This window comes from Musca domestica, unplaced genomic scaffold (genome assembly GCF_030504385.1).
Source record: "Musca domestica strain aabys unplaced genomic scaffold, Musca_domestica.polishedcontigs.V.1.1 200, whole genome shotgun sequence".
NCBI classification, from domain to species: Eukaryota; Metazoa; Arthropoda; class Insecta; order Diptera; family Muscidae; genus Musca; species Musca domestica.
In genome coordinates this window covers 407,760-424,384 of record NW_026712251.1, presented here as the reverse complement: position 1 = coordinate 424,384, position 16,625 = coordinate 407,760, and the positions used below count along the sequence as shown (strand labels likewise).

The following is a 16,625-nucleotide window of genomic DNA, read 5'->3' as shown; positions in this document are numbered from 1 at the left end:
AAATGACCAACAGCTAACCACGCATACATTATCTCTATGGGGAGGGGCATGGGGGTAATATTAATTTAGGTAAATGTACATGAAGTCTTTTATGAATGAATTTTGTTCACATTTACTATCTCTAAACATGGGAGACTTTGTGGTGGTCTTTATACCCTATACCACATAGTGGTAAGGGTATTATGTCTTTGTGCATTTGTTTGTAACATGGAGAAGGAAACGAGATAGACCCATAGTTACTTTTGAGAACCTTCATAGAATCACTTTCTGAGTCGATTTATGCATGTCAGTCCGTCTGTCCGTCCGTCCGTCTGTCCATGTATTCTTGTGAACAAAATGCAGGTCGCATTTATTATCCGATTGAGATGAAATTTTCCAAACAATATTTTTTTGGCCCAAGGACGAACCCTATTGAAATTGGTGAGAATCGGATCAAATTTAGTTATAGCTCCCATATATATCTTCATCCGATTTCGGGTTAAATGTGCACCAAATATCCACTATCAGTCCAAATTACCTGAATTTTGGCACACCCAACCGAGTTCGGCCTAAAAGCAAGTATATCAAATTTGGAGAAAATCGGTTCAGATATAGCTATAGCTCCCATATATATATCTTTCATCCGATTTGATCTTTAAGTCCCTCACATTCCTACTATGCACTCCACAACCGTGATATTTGGTACCAGGTATTAGATGGAGCACAGAAATAGCTGTTTTAAATTTTATCGAAATCGGTTCAGATTTGGATATAGCTCCCATATATATCTTCATTCGATTTCGGGTTAATTGACCACCAAATGGCCAATATCAGCCCAAATGGCCCGAATTTTGGCACATGTGACCGAGATTAGCCTTTAAGCAAATACAACAAATTTGGAGAAAATCGGTTCAGAAACAGCTATAGCTCCCATATATATATTCATCCGATTTCGGGTTAAATGTGCACCAAATGTCCACTATCAGTCCAAATTACCTGAATTTTGGCACACCCGACCGAGTTCGGCCTAGAAGCAAGTATATCAAATTTGGAGAAAATCGGTTCAGATATAGCTATAGCTCCCATATATATCTTTCATCCGATTTGGTGTTTAAGCCTCTCACATTCGTAATATGCACTCCACAAGAATGATATTTGGTACCAGATATAAGATACAGCCCAGAAATAGCTGTTTGTAATTTTATCGAAATCGGTTCAGATTTGGATATAGCTCCCATATATATCTTCATCCGATTTCGGGTTAATTGTGCACCAAATGGCCGATATAAGTCCAAATGGACTGAATTTTAGTTCATCGGACCAAATTCAGCCTAGACGCAAGTATATCAAATTTAGTGAAAATCGGTTCAGATATAGATATAGCAACCATATATATGTTTCATCCGATTTAGAGTTTTAGTCCCATACATTCGTAATATTCACTCCACAACCGTGATATTTGGTACCAGGTATTAGATGGAGCACAGGAATAGCTGTTTTAAATTTTATCGAAATCGGTTCAGATTTGGATATAGCTCTCATATATATCTTCATCCGATTTCGGGTTAAATGTGCACTAAATGGTCAATATCAGCCCAAATCACCAGTCTAGAAGATAATACGTAAAATTTGGAGAAACCCGGTTCAGAGATAGCTATAGTTCGTAAAATGCACGATAGAATTAGATAGATTTTGATTTTGTACCAAATATCTCATAGAGCTCTGAAATGCCCTGTATAAACCTTTTTACGAGAGCTCTACTAAATATGCATAGTGGTGTAGGGTATCATATAGTCGGCCCCGCCCGACTTTTGAGCTTTCCTTACTGGTTTTTCTGATGATATTCTACACGTAGAATACCTCCAGAGGGCCTTGTAAACGTAAACGAACTCCCACATATTTTGGACGCCCTAATGTTGAAGGCTTCCTAGCAGTCTTCGGTGCACATAAAGGCCATAATCTTCAACATACTTGTTTTCAATTAAGGGATTTCTAGAATTTTCTTAAATTATCGAAATATTTTCCAATAAAAACGAAAAAAAAAATCCTCCTCTTTAATTACAGTTCATTCATTTATTATTTTTCCTCTTTTTTTAACATAAAATAAATGTTATTATATTTCACAGTATGATTCATTATTGGGTTTTATTTTCCGAATTATATTTTAATCAAACGCTGCATGAAAACAAACAACAACACCATTTTGAAAACAAACACGTGTTATCCTTCGATAACCTCATACAACGTTGCAGGATCTTATGGCAATTTGTTTTCAATCGAATCTCGAGCAAATGCTGAAAGGATAATTGTTGATAATGGATTATTTTTTTCACATTTCTTTGAAAAATTATAAAAGGCTTTGAAAGCTCCTTTTCAAGGATTCGCTCAAAATTTAATTGTTGTGTAATTTTTCTTTTAACTCTTCTTTTTTTTTTGTTTTGTTCCGTCACAATGCCTCTTTGACAAATTGTTTAAATTCCACACAATAAATATTAATATTTCTTTGCAAATCTCCATTCATTAAAAGTGACAGCCTTGTTATGGAGGGGTAGGAGAAGGAGGCGAAAAGCGGTTGAAGGCCGTCAAGTCGAACAAGTTTCTCATTACAATAGTGAGGAAATTTTATTATAAAGACGACACACACGTCGTCTAAAAAGACGTCCTCCACGTCGTCTAAAATGCGGCCTAAAAAGACATCCTCCAGGTCGTCTAAAAAGACGATCTCCACGTCATCTAAAAAGACGATCTCCACGTCGTTTAAAAAGACGACCTCCACGTGGTCTAAAAAGACAACCTCCACGACGTCTATAGAGACGACCTTCAACTTCGTCTATAGGGACGGCCTTCCACGTCGTCTTTAGAGACGACCTTCCACGTCGTCTTTAGAGACGACTTTCCACGTCGTCTTTAGAGACGACCTTCCACGTCGTCCATAGAGACGACCTTCCACGTCGTCTATAGAGACGACCTTACACGTCGTTCATAGAGACGACTTCCAGATCGTCTATAAAGACGACCTCCAGATCGTCTATAAAGACGACCTCCAGATCGTTTATAAAGACTACCTCCAGATCGTCTATAAAGACGACCTCCGGATCGTCTATAAAGACGACCTCCGGATCGTCTATAAAGACGACATCCGGATCGTCTATAAAGACGACCTCCGGATCGTCTATAAAGACGACCTCCGGATCGTCTATAAAGACGACCTCCAGATCGTCTATAAAGACGACCTCCAGATCGTCTATAAAGACGACATCCAGATCGTCTATAAAGACGACCTCCGGATCGTCTATAAAGACGACCTCCGGATCGTCTATAAAGACGACCTCCGGATCGTCAATAAAGACGACCTCCGGATCGTCTATAAAGACGACCTCCGGATCGTCTATAAAGACGACATCCGGATCGTCTATAAAGACGACCTCCGGATCGTCTATAAAGACGACCTCCGGATCGTCTATAAAGACGACCTCCGGATCGTCTGTAAAGACGACCTCCGGATCGTCTATAAAGACGATCTCCGAATCGTCAATAAAGACGACCTCCGAATCGTCTATAGAGGCTCCCTTCAGGCTCGTCTATAGAGGCTCCCTTCAGGCTCGTCTATAGAGGCTCCCTTCAGGCTCGTCTATAGAGGCTCCCTTCAGGCTCGTCTATAGAGGCTACCTTCAGGCTCGTCTATAGAGGCTACCTTCAGGCTCGTCTATGGAGACTCCCTTCAGGCTCGTCTATGGAGACTCCCTTTAGGCTCGTCTATGGAGACTCCCTTCAGGCTCGTCTATGGAGACTCCCTTCAGGCTCGTCTATGGAGACTCCCTTCAGGCTCGTCTATGGAGACTCCCTTCCGCTCGTCTATAGCGACTCCCTTCTGGCTCGTCTATAGAAACTCCCTTTCCGCTCGTCTATAGAGACTCCCTTCCGCTCGTCTATAGCGACTCCCTTCCGCTCGTCTATAGCGACTCCCTTCCGCTCGTCTATAGCGACTCCCTTCCGCTCGTCTATAGCGACTCCCTTCCGCTCGTCTATAGCGACTCCCTTCCGCTCGTCTATAGCGACTCCCTTCCGCTCGTCTATAGCGACTCCCTTCTGGCTCGTCTGTAGAGACTCCCTTCTGGCTCGTCTATGGAGATTCGCTTTTGCTCGTCTGTAGAGACTCCCTTCTTGCTTGTCTGTAGAGACTCCCTTCAGGCTTGTCTATAGGCACTCCCTTCTGGCTCTTCTATAGAGACTCCCTTCTGGCTCGTCTATAGAGACTCCCTTCTGGCTCGTCTATAGAGACTCCCTTTCCGCTCGTCTATAGAGACTCCCTTCTGCCTGTCGATAAAGACTCCCTTTTGCTCTGCTCGTTTAGAGAGACTCTCCTCTGCATCGTCTATAGAGACTCCCTTCTGCCTCGTCTATAGAGTCTCCCTTCTGCCTCATCTGCAGAGACTCCCTTCTGCCTCTTCTATAGAGACTCTCTTCTGCCTCTTCTATAAAGACTCTCTTCTGGCTCGTCTATGGAGACTCCCTTCTGGCTCGTCGATAGAGACTCCCTCCTGGCTCGTCTATAGAGACTCCCTCCTGGATCGTCTACAGAGACTCCCTTCTGGTCGTCCATGGAGACTTCATTTAGCTCGTCTATTGAGCCTTCCTTTAGCTCGTCTATGGCGACTCTTTTCCGCCCATTTATGACTATCTTCAAATCTTGTATAAAGACTGCTTTCAGCTGCTCCATAAAGCCTACAGCTCCGTTAGGCTCACATCTTTTCGTGTAGGGTATAGAACAATACCACCAACAACAACAACTACCAACAACGCTCACAATAAATTGTGTTAATGTTTTGTTTTCCTCCTGCCTTTGTTAACTCTCTTTACAGGCAGCCATTTAAAAAGGTCTCTCAGCCGTGATTTGGTTTCTGTTTTCAAACAAAACATTTCAAAGGACCCGACCAGCCAACCATCCAACCGACAAAAAAAAAACAGTAACTCAACAAATCTTAACTTGTCTCGCCGCCAAATTGAGTAACATAGTGTCCCCAGACATTCATCATCTGGTTGAAAGCACTGGAGGAGAAAAAACGGAAAAACCCAAAACATTTACACAAATTTGTCGGTAAGTATTAAACAACCGGAATAGATTTATTGTTCTTGGGGAAATTTGTTTGGCTTTTGTTTTCAAGCCATGGGAATATTTTAATATCACCCAAGCTGTGGAAAGACGATGTAAAAGGTTTACCCAAAAAAAGTCAGTTAGGCGGGAACGCCGTAAAACCATCAACAATAATCTAGAAATTACAAAACATTTTCTACGCCACAATTGTGGCTTTGTAGCTACGCAAGCTGCTGCTGTTAAATCCCTGGAACCTATGGTGGACTTGCCAGAGATTTTTGGCAGCCGTTGGATTTGATGTGAAAAATGTTTTGGAAAATTAATTAATTAAAATTCAATGGAAAAATTTAAACATTTTTTTAATTTTGGGCTTTTATTGACTATTGAGGGGTTATTTCTACAATCGGTCAGAGGAAATATATACAGGACGAAAAGGGAGTGTGCACAGGTGACCTGAAGCAGCCTTAATTTATGATTGGAAAGGAGTCACTTTAAACGATAATATGGGAAATTTTATAGAAGATCATAGAAGATAGAAGATTATAACAGCAGAGACTCCCTTCTGGCTCGTCTAAAGAGACTCCCTTCAGGCTCGTCTATAGAGACTTCTTTTAGCTCGTCTATTGAGACTTCTTGTAGCTCGTCTATTGAGCCTTCCTTAAGCTCCTCTATGGAGACGTTCTGCAGCTCGTCAATAAAAACCCATTTGTTCGTGATGAATAATGACTAAAGTTCCCTAAGGCTCTAGAAGATCAACAAATAGTCTAATTCTTGCCAGGCAGGTGGCTTTATAACAGCAGGGTAGGTGAACATTACCTTTATAATAACAAATTTGACGACAACGTACTTCACTAAAATCCTACACAGATTCTGGCTAAAGAAGCTACGACCTCACATGGGGAATGTTATACCTAGGGGGCACAGCAACGGCGGAACCAAGATTTTTTAATACAGGATTTTTTTTTTTTAATTTTTCTGGTGGGCCTTTCCGATATAACTTTGAAGTTCTTTTCAAGTTCCGTCAGTGTGGAAAAGCTAATTTTTCTTACTTACTACATCTTCATCTTTTCATGTCCTGCTTGTAATAGCTCCATTTTTATACCCTACACCACAAGGTGGTCAGGGTATTATGTCTTTGTGCATTTGTTTGTAACAGGCAAAAGGAAACGAGATAGACCCATAGTTACTTTTGAGGATCTCCATAGAATCACTTTCTGAGCTGATTTATGCATGTCAATCCGTCCGTCCGTCTGTCCATGTATCCTTGTGAACAAACTGCAGGTCGCATTTATTATCCGAATGAGATGAAATTTTGCACAAATCATTTGTTTGGCCCAAGGACGAACCCTTTTGAAATTGGAGATATTCGGTAAAAATTTAGATATAGCTCCCATATATATCTTCGTCCGATTTGCTTTTTATTGTGCACCAAACGTGTAATATCAGCCCGAATAGTATGGAATTTTGCACATACAACCATATTAGGCCTGAAAATAAGTATGCCTAATTTGATCGAAATCGGTTCAGATATAGCTATAGCTCCCATATATATTGTTCATCCGATTTGTTATTTTTGTCCTCAGCAGCCGTAGTATGCACTCTGTAACAACAATATTTGAGAAAATATATCAAATACATCTCAGAAATACATTTGCTAAATTTTGTCGAGATCAGTTCAGATTTGCATATAGCTCCCATATATAACTTCGTCCGATTTACCTTTTATTGTGCACCAAACGTCTAATATATGCCCAAATGGGATGGAATTTCGCACATACGACCGAATTGAGTCTAGAAGCTAATATGTCAAATTTGGTGAAGATCGGTTCAGATATGGCTATAGCTCCCATGTATATTGTTCATCCGATTTGTTGTATTTGTTACACACAGCCGTAATATGCACTCCGTAAGATTGATATTCAGGGAAATATATCAAATACAGCTCAGAAATATCTTTGCCCGAGATCGGTTCAGATTTGGATATAGCTCCCATATATATCTTTATCTGATTTAAAATAAATTTTGCACCAAATTGGCAATACAAGTCCGAAAGACTTCGGCATATTTAGTCCTTTGAATTTATAATCATAGGGTGTATGATTAAATTCTCCCATAAAAACTTTAAGTTGTTATATGGAGTTCAACTAAATTAGCAAAGTGGTGTAGGGTATTATAAAATCGGCTCCACCCGACTTTAGGACTTTCTTTACTGTTTTTTTTTTGTTGTATTCCCAGTGGTGGCACTTAAAATTTATGCTATACAATCTGTGACTCATATTTAAACCAAATTGGTTTAGAACAAAAAAAAAAAAAAAAAAATACTTTATCATCTTGTTCGGGAGACAATAAATTTGAAGTTCATTTAATTAATGATACTCTCAAATGCAAACAATGGCTCCAACAGTTAAATTTTATTCTCTTCCTTTTTTTGTGGCATAGCTTCGCATAACAAAAGATGAAAAATTGTGAATAGTTTCAGTGCTAGCAAAAAAAAAACCATTATCCTTTGTTAATTATCATAAGTGTTTTATGAGTCTCTGGATGCATGTGAAATCTGAATAGTTTTGCTGATAAGGAGACAGCAGAGGAAGTAAAGGAGGAGATGCAGTAAGATAATAACATTTGAAAATTTTCAAGGGAATTGCTGTCATAGAATCTAGAAGATAATGAATGCAAAAAGTATTTAGTACTGAAGACATTTACCACTTGTGCCCTTGGATGGACTTTTGTATCTGGGGTGAGAGATAATAGCGTGTAGTTGTAGGAGAACACTTGGGGCTATAAGGACAATTGACATCTGTTTTTACAAATATCAATTTGTACATGACCTAATTAAAAATTTACTACTGAGAATAGAAGTAATTTAAAGCTTAGGTTATTCAAAGAGGTGCTTTGTTCCTTCTTATTAGATAATTCATATTCGGAGCCTTAATTCACATTGTGTTCCTCTGAATGAAAGGAGTTAAGTAGATCAATAGAAAAAGATTTTAAGTAGAAGAAAGTTTGCGCAAAAGTTATAGATTCAGCTGGGAAAATTGATTACGCATCGGAAAAGTAGTGGAATATCAAAATTCCGATTAGTCCAAGTATTATTAGAGAGAGCGCTGGGCAATGGCACTGAAAATGTTATGTCATTTCCGTTTATTTTTCATCTTCACACAACATCTTCAAATGTTCAACATTGTCAAATTTTCGTTTGGAGGTTAAGGCCAGTAAACCAATGGGCTATTTTTTCGCAAAGGTTTCCGGCTATACAATCTTAAGGATACTTGTTAAGCGTCCATGTTTAGAATACGAAAGTTTTGTCGGATGCCCGGACATAATCCCCATTGCAATTATGGAGATTCTGTCCGATTTTTTTGTTCATAACCCTCATAATTATATGGGGAGTATGATAGTTTGCTGTGGGGATTATGACCGAAAATTTTTCGGACATAATCCCCAGAAAGATAACAAGGCTTAAATTAAGTTTAGAAAAAATATGGATTGCGTAGCCGGTTTAGACATACCCTAGAGGAGAAAATCCCAAGCCCCGGTCGAAGACTTGCTACTTCCAAAAGTTAAAAAATTTAGAAAAACTATGGGTAGCGTAGCCGTAGGACATACCCCAGATATAGACATTCCCAAAGGAGAATATCTCAAGCACCAGCCGTGGGGAAAAACTTACTTTCATGAGTTTTATTCCTAATATCTTCGGAACTACAAGAGATATTAGCACATTTTGCACCATTTTGGATAGGCAAGGCGGTAGGCTATAATATTATTTTGCAGATCATAATACTATATAATGGGTCTATATACACTAAAACTAATATGTACCAAATTTAGTACCAATTAGTACACATAAGTACGAATTTCCAAAACTACCTACATGCCTCAATCCCACAATGCAATAGTAATTTAATTTTCAAATTTCAGGATTCCAACTTTATTGATTCTCCCAAAATTTTAATTGTACCAAATTTAGTACACATAAGACCCATTTTCCAAAACTACCTACAAACCTCAGTACTATAATACAATGGTAATCTTTTTTCCAAATTTCAGTATTCTTTCCTTTCACCCAAATCGAAATTGTACAAAATTTAGTACCATTTAGTACTTTCCGTTCAAATTTCGAAACCTTCCTCCATATCCCAATCCTACGCCAGTATTGTTATTTTCAAATTTCAGGATTGCAGTTCCATCCGTTCCTCTAAATTCAAATTGTACTAAATTTAGTACCTTTTAGTCCGTTTCGTATACAAGACCTCACACTTCCAAAACTACCTCCTTACATCAACTATACTACTCAACCTTGATTCGCATTCCGAATTTCAAGTTTTTAGGTCTATGCGTTAACATGATACGAAATGGAACCAAAAATATTCAATTTTAATACACGTATAGTGCGAATTTCCAAAAACCCTTTGGTACATCCATTATAGACTCCATCAGTGACCACATTTCCAAATTTAAGAGTTTTAGATTTTCCGGTTCGTTCCTTTTATTAATTTTGTACCGTTCTAATAAGAATTCCCAAAAACCCAGCCTTGTCTGATTATTTCGGACTAAGAGTGATCTTCGGCAACATTTGTAGAATTGTAGCCCCGAAATGAGGCATTACGTCATGTTGGTACATTTACGAACATATCCTGCTTACAGATAAAATACAAATATGTTCAAAATCTTAGCCTTCTTCTTAGCTTGATATCAAAAGACGGGCAGATATTGCTAAATTGACTTTAAATTTAACGCTGATCAAGAATGCCTGTACTTAATAGGGTCTAAGAGAGGGATTACAAACGGAATGACAATGTATAGTAGAGAATATTACAAGTTAAAAAGCAATAAGTTTGTCCGGTAGAACTTTCTCCACTAATTGGAACGAATTTGGATATTTTCAAAAATTAAAATCTTTACAAAATTCTGTTATAATCGTAAAAATACCGAATATAGGCGTTATATTGGGTGGGTGACAATTTTCTGTCTTAGGCTGTAGTATCCATTTCGAACTTCAAATACCAAATTTGAAACAATTCCAGTGAATAATTTCGCTAAAATCATCAAAATACCGAATATTAGGAGGTATCGTTATATGGGGGCTATACAAAGACGTGGACCCACTTAGCCTTGAAGTAGATTGATAAAATGTTATGTCTGCAGGACTTTTGGTATTAAAAATGGGTCATGTAGGTCCACGTTTTGTTATATCCCCCATATAAATGTACCTCCCGATATTCGGTATTTTGAAGATTTTAGCGACATTACTCACCGGAATTGTTTCAAGTTTAGTAATTAATGTTCGTAATGGACGCTACAGCCCATGACTGGAGATTGCCTGTGCAGGTCTTCGTAGAGCCCCCATTTAAGTGTACCTCCCAATATTCCGTATTTTGATGATTTTGGGGACATTTTTCACCTGAATTGTTTCAAATTTGATATTTGAAGTTCGTAATGGATACTACAGCCTAAGACAGAAACTTGTCTGTGCAGGTCCACGTCTTCGTAGAGCCCCCATATAACGGTACATCCCGATATTCAGTATTTTGATGATTTTAGCGAATTTATTCACCGGAATTGTTTTAAATTTGGTATTTAAAGTTCGTAATGGATGCTACAGAATATGACCGAAAATTGTCTGTGCAGATTCACCTCTTCGTAAAGCGTAACGGTTTGATTTTATTGACATTATAACCGATTTTTTTAAGATTCACATTTGAATATTGTAATGGCTTATGACAAATGTTACCTACGCAGGTTCATGTCGTCGTATAGATCCTAATATAATAGCTACATTCGGTATTTTTAAGATTTTAACAGAAGTTTTAACGGATTTTATTGTTTTTGAGAATTGCCAAATTCGTTTCAAATTGTGGAGGGTATTCAATGTTCGGCCGGTCTGAACTTACAGCTTTTTTATTTGTTTCTTTGTAATATGCATGTTTATCGTCCTGCGAGCTGCTTTAAATAATTAAATTTAATTAAACTGAGTTCTACTTAAAAAATCTATAAAGTCCACGATTATTCTTTAAAAAAATTAAGGTTTATTGTCCTGTAAGCTTTTTTATATTTCTTTTAATAGTTATAGACACTGTGTTCAGGGCTTTTAGAAAATTCTAAAAAATCCACGTTTATTGACCATTTGCCACATTTTGTGCAAATCGGTCCAGATTTGAATATACTTTTGTTCGAGTTCATGTTTATTGTGCCTCCTAATTCAGATCGTTATAAAAAATCCCTCATGATTTGAAGCCACCTAACCCCTTTAAAGCGTCACTTGTTTTGATTGCAATATCCCCCCTAAAATACATTTAATTTCCTCTATCCCACTCTCCCTAACGATTGACTAGATTTTCACATTTTTCATTCAAAATCCAATTATTGTTGTTGTTACATTTTTTTCCAACAATGATGTGCATTGTGAGAATTTTGCTACAATTCCATGCCCAATGGAAATACTAAACAATTCCGTTCTCATCAATTCTACTTGCGCTAGCTAACAAAATGATAATATTTTACAACAAAACACAATTCCATTTTCCATGGCAATAACCAGGGAATAATATCGGCTCCATGGCATGGACAACTGCGTGAAATTGTGTAGTTGAGGCAGGGGGAACATGATGTTGAAAAAACTAACATCCAATCAAGTGTTCGGCCACATTGTCCGGCTGAAATTTGAGTGATGGAAATGCATAAACATTGTCATCATCAACAATAACAGCAACAACAACAACAACAACAAGAATAACCAACACCAAATAAAAATAATAACAGCAACAACCATAAGACTCTGCGAAAAACTCAATTTCCGTAAATGTCACAAAATAGCTGGCAGTTGATTTTGTGGCCAAAATATATAAATTCGGGTATAATGTTGACAGGCTATCAGTACGACCACATCCTCCTAATGGAGGGCTTTCGAATGCATAAACAGTCAAATGGAATAAATCAAAATAGCTGGATTTGTATGTCTAATGTTACTTTTGCCCACTTAAACCAATAAATATATTTTATGACTATGACGTAATTATATCATTTGCTGGGTTTTAAATTGTTTATAATACTTTCAGGCACCAGAAATAACAAAAGTCGTTTCAGAACACATGAGTCCATATATTATAAAAATATTCATGATCAGCTAAATCAGGCATCTGTCGGTCTGTTGAAGTGATGATAATCAGGGCTGTCATAGAAACCAATTTTGTCACTATTGGTTTTAAAAACGACAAGAAAAAATGATTTGGTGTCATGAAAATCAATGTTATCGGTTTTATTTTCGAATTAGAATTTTATCGGTTTTGGTTGTCATAGAAGCCAATGTTATTGGTTTTGTTAAACAATTTTTAAAGGACATTCAAAGGACCATTAACGTGGATTTTTTAAAGATTTTTTAAAGGATATTCAAAGGACCATAGACGTGGATTTATTAAAGAATTTTTAAAGGATATTCAAAGGACAACAAACGTGGATTTTTTAAAGAATTTTTAAAGGATATTCAAAGGACAACAAACGTGGATTTTTTAAAGAATTTTTAAAGGATATTCAAAGGACCACAAACGTGGATTTTTTAGAGAATTTTTAAAGGATATTCAAAGGACTATTAATGTGGATTTTTTAAAGAATTTTTAAAGGATATTCAAAGGACCACAAACGTGGATTTTTTAGAGAATTTTTAAAGGATATTCAAAGGACCATAAACGTGGATTTTTAAAGAATTTTTAAAGGATATTCAAAGGACCATAGACGTGGATTTTTAAAGAATTTTTAAAGGATATTCAAAGGACCACAAACGTGAATTTTTTAAAGAATTTTTAAAGGATATTCAAAGGACCATAAACGTGGATTTTTTAAAGAATTTTTAAAGGATATTCAAAGGACCACAAACGTGAATTTTTAAAGAATTTTTAAAGGATATTCAAAGGACCACAAACGTGTATTCTTTAAAGAATTTTTAAAGGATATTCAAAGGACCACAAACGTGGATTCTTTAAAGAATTTTTAAAGGATATTCAAAGGACCATAGACGTGGATTTTTTAAAGAATTTTAAAGGATATTCAAAGGACCACAAACGTGGATTCTTTAAAGAATTTTTAAAGGATATTCAAAGGACCACAAACGTGGATTCTTTAAAGAATTTTTAAAGGATATTCAAAGGACCATAGACGTGGATTTTTTAAAGAATTTTTAAAGGATATTCAAAGGACCACAAACGTGGATTTTTTAAAGGATATTCAAAGGACCACAAACGTGGATTTTTAAAGAATTTTTAAAGGATATTCAAAGGTCCACAAACGTGGATTTTTTAAAGAATTTTTAAATGATATTCAAAGGTCCACAAACGTGGATTTTTAAAGAATTTTTAAAGGATATTCAAAGGACCACAAACGTGAATTTTTAAAGAATTTTTAAAGGATATTCAAAGGACCACAAACGTGGATTCTTTAAAGAATTTTTAAAGGATATTCAAAGGACCATAGACGTGGAGTTTTTAAAGAATTTTTAAAGGATATTCAAAGGACCACAAACGTGAATTTTTTAAAGAATTTTTAAAGGATATTCAAAGGACCACAAACGTGGATTCTTTAAAGAATTTTTAAAGGATATTCAAGGGACCATAGACGTGGATTTTTTAAAGAATTTTTAAAGGATATTCAAAGGACCACAAACGTGAATTTTTTAAAGAATTTTTAAAGGATATTCAAAGGACCACAAACGTGAATTTTTTAAAGAATTTTTAAAGGATATTCAAAGGACCATAAACGTGGATTTTTTAAAGAATTTTTAAAGGATATTCAAAGGACCACAAACGTGAATTTTTTAAAGGATATTCAAAGGACCACAAACGTGAATTTTTTAAAGAATTTTTAAAGGATATTCAAGGACCATAAACGTGGATTTTTTTAAAGAATTTTTAAAGGATATTCAAAGGACCACAAACGTGAATTTTTAAAGAATTTTTAAAGGATATTCAAAGGACCATAAACGTGGATTTTTAAAGAATTTTTTAAAGGATATTCAAAGGACCCCAAACGTGAATTTTTTAAAGAATTTTTAAAGGATATTCAAAGGTCCACAAACGTGGATTTTTAAAGAATTTTAAAGGATATTCAAAGGACCATAAACGTGGATTTTTTTAAAGAATTTTTAAAGGATATTCAAAGGTCCACAAACGTGGAATTTTTAAAGAATTTTTTAAAGGATATTCAAAGGACCATAAACATGGATTTTTTAAAGAATTTTTAAAGGATATTCAAAGGTCCACAAACGTGGATTTTTAAAGAATTTTTAAAGGATATTCAAAGGACCAGAAACGTGGATTTTTTAAAGAATTTTTAAAGGATATTCAAAGGAACACAAACGTGGATTTTTAAAGAATTTTTAAAGGATATTCAAGGACCACAAACGTGGATTTTTAAAGAATTTTTAAAGGATATTCAAAGGACCATAAACGTGGATTTTTAAAGAATTTTTAAAGGATATTCAAAGGACCATAAACGTGGATTTTTTAAAGAATTTTAAAGGATATTCAAAGGACCATAAACGTGGATTTTTTTAAAGAATTTTTAAAGGATATTCAAAGGACCATAAACGTGGATTTTTTAAAGAATTTTAAAGGATATTCAAAGGACCATAAACGTGGATTTTTAAAGAATTTTAAAGGATATTCAAAGGACCATAAACGTGGATTTTTAAAGAATTTTAAAGGATATCAAAGGACCATAAACGTGGATTTTTTAAAGAATTTTTAAAGGATATTCAAAGAACCATAAACGTGGATTTTTTAAAGAATTTTAAAGGATATTCAAAGGACCATAAACGTGGATTTTTTAAAGAATTTTTAAAGGATATTCAAAGGACCATAAACGTTGGATTTTTTAAAGAATTTTTAAAGGATATTCAAAGGACCATAAACGTGGATTTTTTAAAGAATTTTAAAAGGATATTCAAAGGACCATAAACGTGGATTTTTTAAAGGAATTTTTAAAGGATATTCGAAATTGACAAACCAACTTGATATCATGAACCAAATGAAACCAACATTGGTTTACAAAAACGACAATAAGCAAAACCGACATGGTTTCTGTGACTGCCCTGAATATGGGATATAACGTGACGTAAAGTTTGGCCGTTATTGGTATTGAAAATGAATTATATCGGTTTATGTTTTCGTATAGTACGGTTCCTCTCAATTTTAGCTAAAATTTTACCAATTTGGTCTTTAGAGTTTGCAATGGCTTTTAACATCTGTGGCATAGTATGCCCTATATGGGACCATGCTTTCCGATTATAGTACCTTCAGATATAACATATTTTGAAGATTTTAACCAAATTTTCCATCGAAGTTTTATTTTTTAATTTGGTATTTTTATTCGAAATTTCTGAAAATGAAAATGAAAAAAAATTGCAACCCAAAAACAATTTCCCTCAAAAATGAGAGTATGTTCGCAGTGTAATTCTTTTCTACCCACCGAAGAAATAAATTGAAAACCAGTAAGGAAAAGTCCGACTATATGATACCCTACACAATTATGCTTATTTATTATACCCTACAACACTATGAGTTGGGGGTATTATAAGTTTGATTGGGCCAAAAATTACGTAACACCTCGAAATATTGGTTTCCACATAGGAAAGTATATATGAATCTTCCTATCTCGCCGAGCTGAGTCGATGTAGCTATGTATGTCCGTCCGTCCGTCTGTCCATGTTCATTTGTAATCACTCTACAGGTCGCAATTATGGCCCGATCTTCACGAAATTTAGAATGGAGGTGGGGCTAGGGTCAGAATAGAACCCCTATGGAGATGATCGCATAATATTTAGGGGTTGAATGGACCAAAAACTTTTCATGATTTTGCAGCTGCTCTACAGGTCGCTATTATAGACCAATCGAAGCGGAAGTTAGCTAGGGGCTAGAGCCATCGGGTAATATTTAGTGGGTGAAATAGACCATAACATTTGTGTTATATAAAAATCAAATTTTCTATTAAACCGCGTATATTTTTAATCCCGGCGAAACAGGGATTAAAGTAATATTCGCAGTTTAATAGACGAACAGGTCACCTCTGACCGTTACATAGATGCCGATAGCAAAAATATCGGATGTATATAGCGAAATATATACAATGTATGTATAGCGAGGAAGGGGATGTTATCTAGACTGCTTATATCTCAAGAACGGCTAGACCGTTTTCGACAAATTTTGTCAATTCAGAATTCCCTCTTATCATAAAAGTATAGAATCTAAAAAAATCACATAAAAAATGCCTATGATGATGTTAATATAGATTTTCAGTATATTGTGACATTTTTTTAATTTTTTTATATTTTTTATCGCATGCGATCTTTTCAATTTGACTTAGAATATGAAATTTTAAATTTTGTAATATTTTTTTCATTTTACATTACAGGTTGGGGTTATTAAGTACAGATTGCAATTATCCTCAGGTAAAAGGGTAGGGTTAGGCTCAGAATGGCTAGGCCTATTGTTTTCAAAGATGTCCGCAATATATTTAGGGGTTGAAATGGACCAAGAACTAAAAATGTTCCTGATTTTCCAGCCGT

At 35.7% G+C, this 16,625-nt stretch overlaps 1 protein-coding gene across 3 annotated transcripts in view; it reads left to right on the top strand.

Annotated features, from left to right (window-relative positions):
* LOC101897029 (sex peptide receptor) overlaps positions 1-16,625 on the top strand; it is a 396,118-nt gene that overhangs the window by 114,602 nt on the left and 264,891 nt on the right. For all 3 annotated transcript variants that reach the window (XM_059122553.1, XM_059122554.1, XM_059122555.1), the window contains exon 2: positions 4,842-5,077. The gene's annotated coding sequence lies outside the window, so the exon portion shown is untranslated. The remainder of the gene's footprint in view (positions 1-4,841; positions 5,078-16,625) is intronic.